General features: G+C 37.1%; 1 pseudogene; it reads left to right on the top strand.

The window, feature by feature from the left end:
• On the top strand, window positions 1-922 carry LOC102823466 (annotated as a pseudogene).
• The last annotated feature ends 3,358 nt before the right edge of the window (window positions 923-4,280 follow it).

The following is a 4,280-nucleotide window of genomic DNA, read 5'->3' as shown; positions in this document are numbered from 1 at the left end:
ATGAGAGGTGTAGAATAAGTGGGAGGCCCCCTGTGCCCCTCCGTCCCTGCGAGGGGGCGGGCGGAGTCCTCCGGCCTTGTGGGCCGCTGGTGAAATACCACTGACCGGGTGAGGCGGGGGTGAGGGTGGTGGGGGTGGTGGTGAGGGTGTGGGGGTTTGTGGTGGGGAGAACTACGGGACAGGACGCGATCGCCGAGGGGCTCTTACTATGAAGTTCTAGGTGTGCAGAGACATGCCTCACCTGAGGATATTAAAAAGGCATACTGTAAATTGGCACTGAAGTGGCATCTTGATAAAAATCCTGAGAATAAGGAAGAGGCAGAGAGAAAATTCAAACAAGTAGCTGAGGCATATGAGATGTTATCAGATGCTAAAATACGGGACATCTGTGACAAATATGGCAAAGAAGGATTAAACAGAGGTGGAGGCGGAAGTCATTTTGGTAGTCCATTTGAGTTTGGCTTCACATTCCGAAATCCAGATGATACCTTCAGGGAATTTTTTTGGTGGAAGGGACCCATTTTCATTTGATTTCTCTGAAAATCTATTTGACGATTTTTTTTTGGGAATCGCAGAGGCCCCTGTGGGAGTCGAAACCGAGGCGCAGGATCCTTTTTGTCTGCCTTCAGTGGGTTTCCATCTTTTGGCGGTGGATTTCCTTCTTTTGATACAGGATTTGCTACATTTAGTTCACTGGATCATGGGGGTATTACTTCAATCTCATCAACATCATTTGGTGGTAGTGGAATGGGCAACTTCAAATCGATATCAACTTCTGCTAAAACTTATAATGGCAGAAAAATCATTGCAAAAAGAATTGTTGAGAATTTGTCAAGAAAGAATAAAAGTTGAAGAAGATGGCCAGTTAAAGTCCTTAACAATAAATGGTAAGGAGCAGCTGCTACGCTTGGATAACAAATAATTCAACGCACACATTTACAGAAATGTTAAACTATTACAAGCACCATTTGAGGATTAACAGGAACATTTTTTGGAAGATTTCAAATGAACTCTACTTTCAGTATAACTGTTCTTAACCTAAAGTATTTATAAACAGCTCATCGGAGCATCTATTTGTCATAGACCTTGAGTTTATTGTTGGGACCACATTAATAGGACCTTTTTTTTTTTTTTTTGTCTTTAAAATTGTTGTAAATGTATGTATGCACTTTGCTATTTTATTAAACTTAATCCAAGGTGAACAGTGATTCCTGAGTAGAGGCAGGCAAAAACTGTACACTAACACCAGCATGGTCTTGCTTTTTTCATTCTGTCTGAGATGTGAGTCAAGTCGTTTCACTCTGCTGTGAAGTTAACATTGCCAGAATGAATCTTTGACCAAAAAAAAAAAAAAAAATTGTTTTCAGTATTGAGTAGTGGAAGATATTAATAATTTAATGGTAATACATTTCTGGTTTACTATAAATTAAGGATGTTTTCTAGTTGTGCATAAATGCTGTCAATTTAGCAAGTTTTGAAACTTGTTTAAATATGTAATGTTAAGCTTAGGTTTAAAAGTAAAGTTGGTGAACTGGGTCTTTGTCATTTGCTTAAAAATAATAAATGCTAAAGTGTCAAAAAAAAAAAAAAAAAAAAAGTTGCAAATGACAGATTAGAAAGATCTGGGGAAAAGGCAATGCTTTGTTGAAAATATAAAAAGGCAGCTCAAGAAGACAAAGTCAAATATTATAATGAAATGTGCCAACATCTGGAGTTAGAAAACCAAAAAGGAAGAACACACTCAGCAATTCTCAAGCTGAGGGAACTGAAGAAGAAGAAGAAAAAAAGCCTTGACGTGCAATATTTAAGGAGTCTATGGGCAAAATAGAATATTTTCATTATAATATTTGATTTTGTCTTTGGCTGCCTTTTGATAGTTTCTATTAAGCTCTTTCTCCCATTTGCATTGGCATCTCAGTGCTGGAGAGCAAGTTTCAGAGCCTCTTCTGACATCCATTTTTATATTTTTCTCCTTCCTTGTCTTCTTAATGACCTCTTGCTTTCTTCCTGTATGAGGTTCCTGATGTCATCCCACAAGTCTTCTGGTCTTCAGTCATTAGTGTCTAATTAATCAAATCTATTCTTCAGATGATCTCTAAATTCAGGTGGGATGCGTTCAAGGTCCTATTTTGCCTATCGTGGATTTGTTTTCATTTTCTTCATCTTCAGCCTGAAATTGAATATGAGCAGTTGGTGGTTTATTCAACAGTTTGCCCCTAGATTTGTTTTGACTGATGATATGGAGCTTATCCACCATCACTTTCCAAAGATGTAGTCAATTTGATTTCTGTGTATTCCATCTGGTAAGGTCCATGTGTATAATCATCTTTTATATTGCTTAAAAAAGGTATAGACAATGAACAAGTAATTGGTCTTGCAACTTTCTATTATGTAATCTCCAGCATTGTTTCTTTCATCATCTATCCAATGATTGATCCTTCCTCTTTGTTTCCAACCTTTACATTCCAACCACCAGTATTTATCAACACATCTTTATCACATGTTTGATCAATTTCAGACTGAAGAAATTGGTAGATTTCTTCAGTTTAATCATCATTGGTTTTAGAGGTTGGTGCATAAATTTGAATAACTTGCATTAACAACTATAAAGTTGTATAAACTGCACTAGGTTGTTGTTGTTACTAGTCATTAGGTCAGGACCAGTTCATTGTGACTGTAACAACAACAGAATGAAACACTGTGCAGTCCTGTGCTAACCTCACTATCCTTGCTACACTTTAGCCTATTGCTGTTGCCACTGTACCATCTATCTCATTGAGGGTCTACCTTTTTTTTTTTCTTGAACCCTCCACTTATTGAGCATGATGTTGTTCTCCAGGGAAAGACCCCTCCTGATAATATGTCCAAAGTATGAGCAACAAAGACTGGCCATCTTGGCTTCTAGGGAGTATTCTGGCTGTTCTTCTTCCAACAAAAGTTTGTTTGTTCTTTTGCAGTCCATAGTACTATTAATAATCTTTTCCAATACTATAATTCAAATACATCAGTTGTTCTTTGGTCTCAGTGTCCAACTTTCACACATATATGAGGTTATTAGAAATACCATGGCTTGAGTCAAGCACATCTTAGTCCTCAAGCTGATATTTTTGCTCTTGAACACTTTAAAAAATTCTTGTGCAGCATATTTGTCCAATGAAATATGTGGTTTTGATTTTTTGACTGCTGCTTCCATGAGTGTTGATAGCTGATCTGAGCAAAATGAAGGCTTTGACAACTTCAGTCTTTTCTTGGTTTATCTTGATGCTATTTATTGGTCTAGTGGTGATATTTCTTTGTAGGTATATGGATATTTTCCTATTACAGACAGCATTGTACTTCAAGGTAGATCTTGAAATGTTTTTTTTTTTTTTTTTTTTCATGATGGATGTGACACCATTCCTCTTCCATTTGTCATCCTGGCACAGTAAACCATGTGGTTGCCAGATTCAAAAGTCACCTATACCTGTTAATTTCAGCTCACTAATTCCTAGGAAAGACACTATGGAAAAGCTCCATATCATTGGCCATAATAAGACCAGGGATAGATTGTAGAACAGATAGTCAGTTGCTCATATGAAAGTTCAGAATGAAGCAGAAGAAATGAAAATAAGTCCAAGAGAGTCAAAATTTAATCTTGAACATATCCTACCTGATTAGAGAGAACAGATTTGATGCATTAGATCCTAATGAACAAAGGCCAGAAGAGTTGTGGGGTGACATTAAGAACATCATACAGAAAGAAAGCAAGAGATCAATAAGAAGACATGAAAGGAGGGTAAAGACCAAAATGGATGTGAGAAAAGACTCTGAAACTTGTTTTCCAGCATTGAGGTGCTAAAGAAATTGGAAAAAAATGAGGAGGCAAAGAGCTGAATAGAAAATTTCAAAGAGCAGCTTAAGAAGACAAAGAAAAATATTATAATGAAATATGCAAACATCTGGAGTTAGAAAACCAAAAGGGAAGAACACATTCAGCATTTCTCAAGCTGAAGAAGAAAAAAAGCTTTGACTTTTGGTGATGTGGGTTAATGCGCTGGACTGCAAAGTGGGTTTGAAACACAAGGTCAATGGTTAAATCTCACCAACTGTTCCTTGGAAACCTTACACAGGCTCACTATGGGTTGGAACTGACTCAATAGCACTTAACAACAATAACCTTGGTCAAAATATTGAAGGATGCAGAAAGCATCAAAATAAGATGGAAGGAATACAAAGAGTAATGGTACCAAAAAGAAATAGTCAATGGTTAACCATTTCATGAGGGAGCATATGATCAAGAG

This window comes from Chrysochloris asiatica, unplaced genomic scaffold (genome assembly GCF_000296735.1).
Source record: "Chrysochloris asiatica unplaced genomic scaffold, ChrAsi1.0 scaffold00066, whole genome shotgun sequence".
In the NCBI taxonomy this organism is placed as follows: domain Eukaryota; kingdom Metazoa; phylum Chordata; class Mammalia; order Afrosoricida; family Chrysochloridae; genus Chrysochloris; species Chrysochloris asiatica.
Note: the sequence above shows the minus strand (reverse complement) of the source record. Positions and strands in the feature narration are given on the sequence as shown.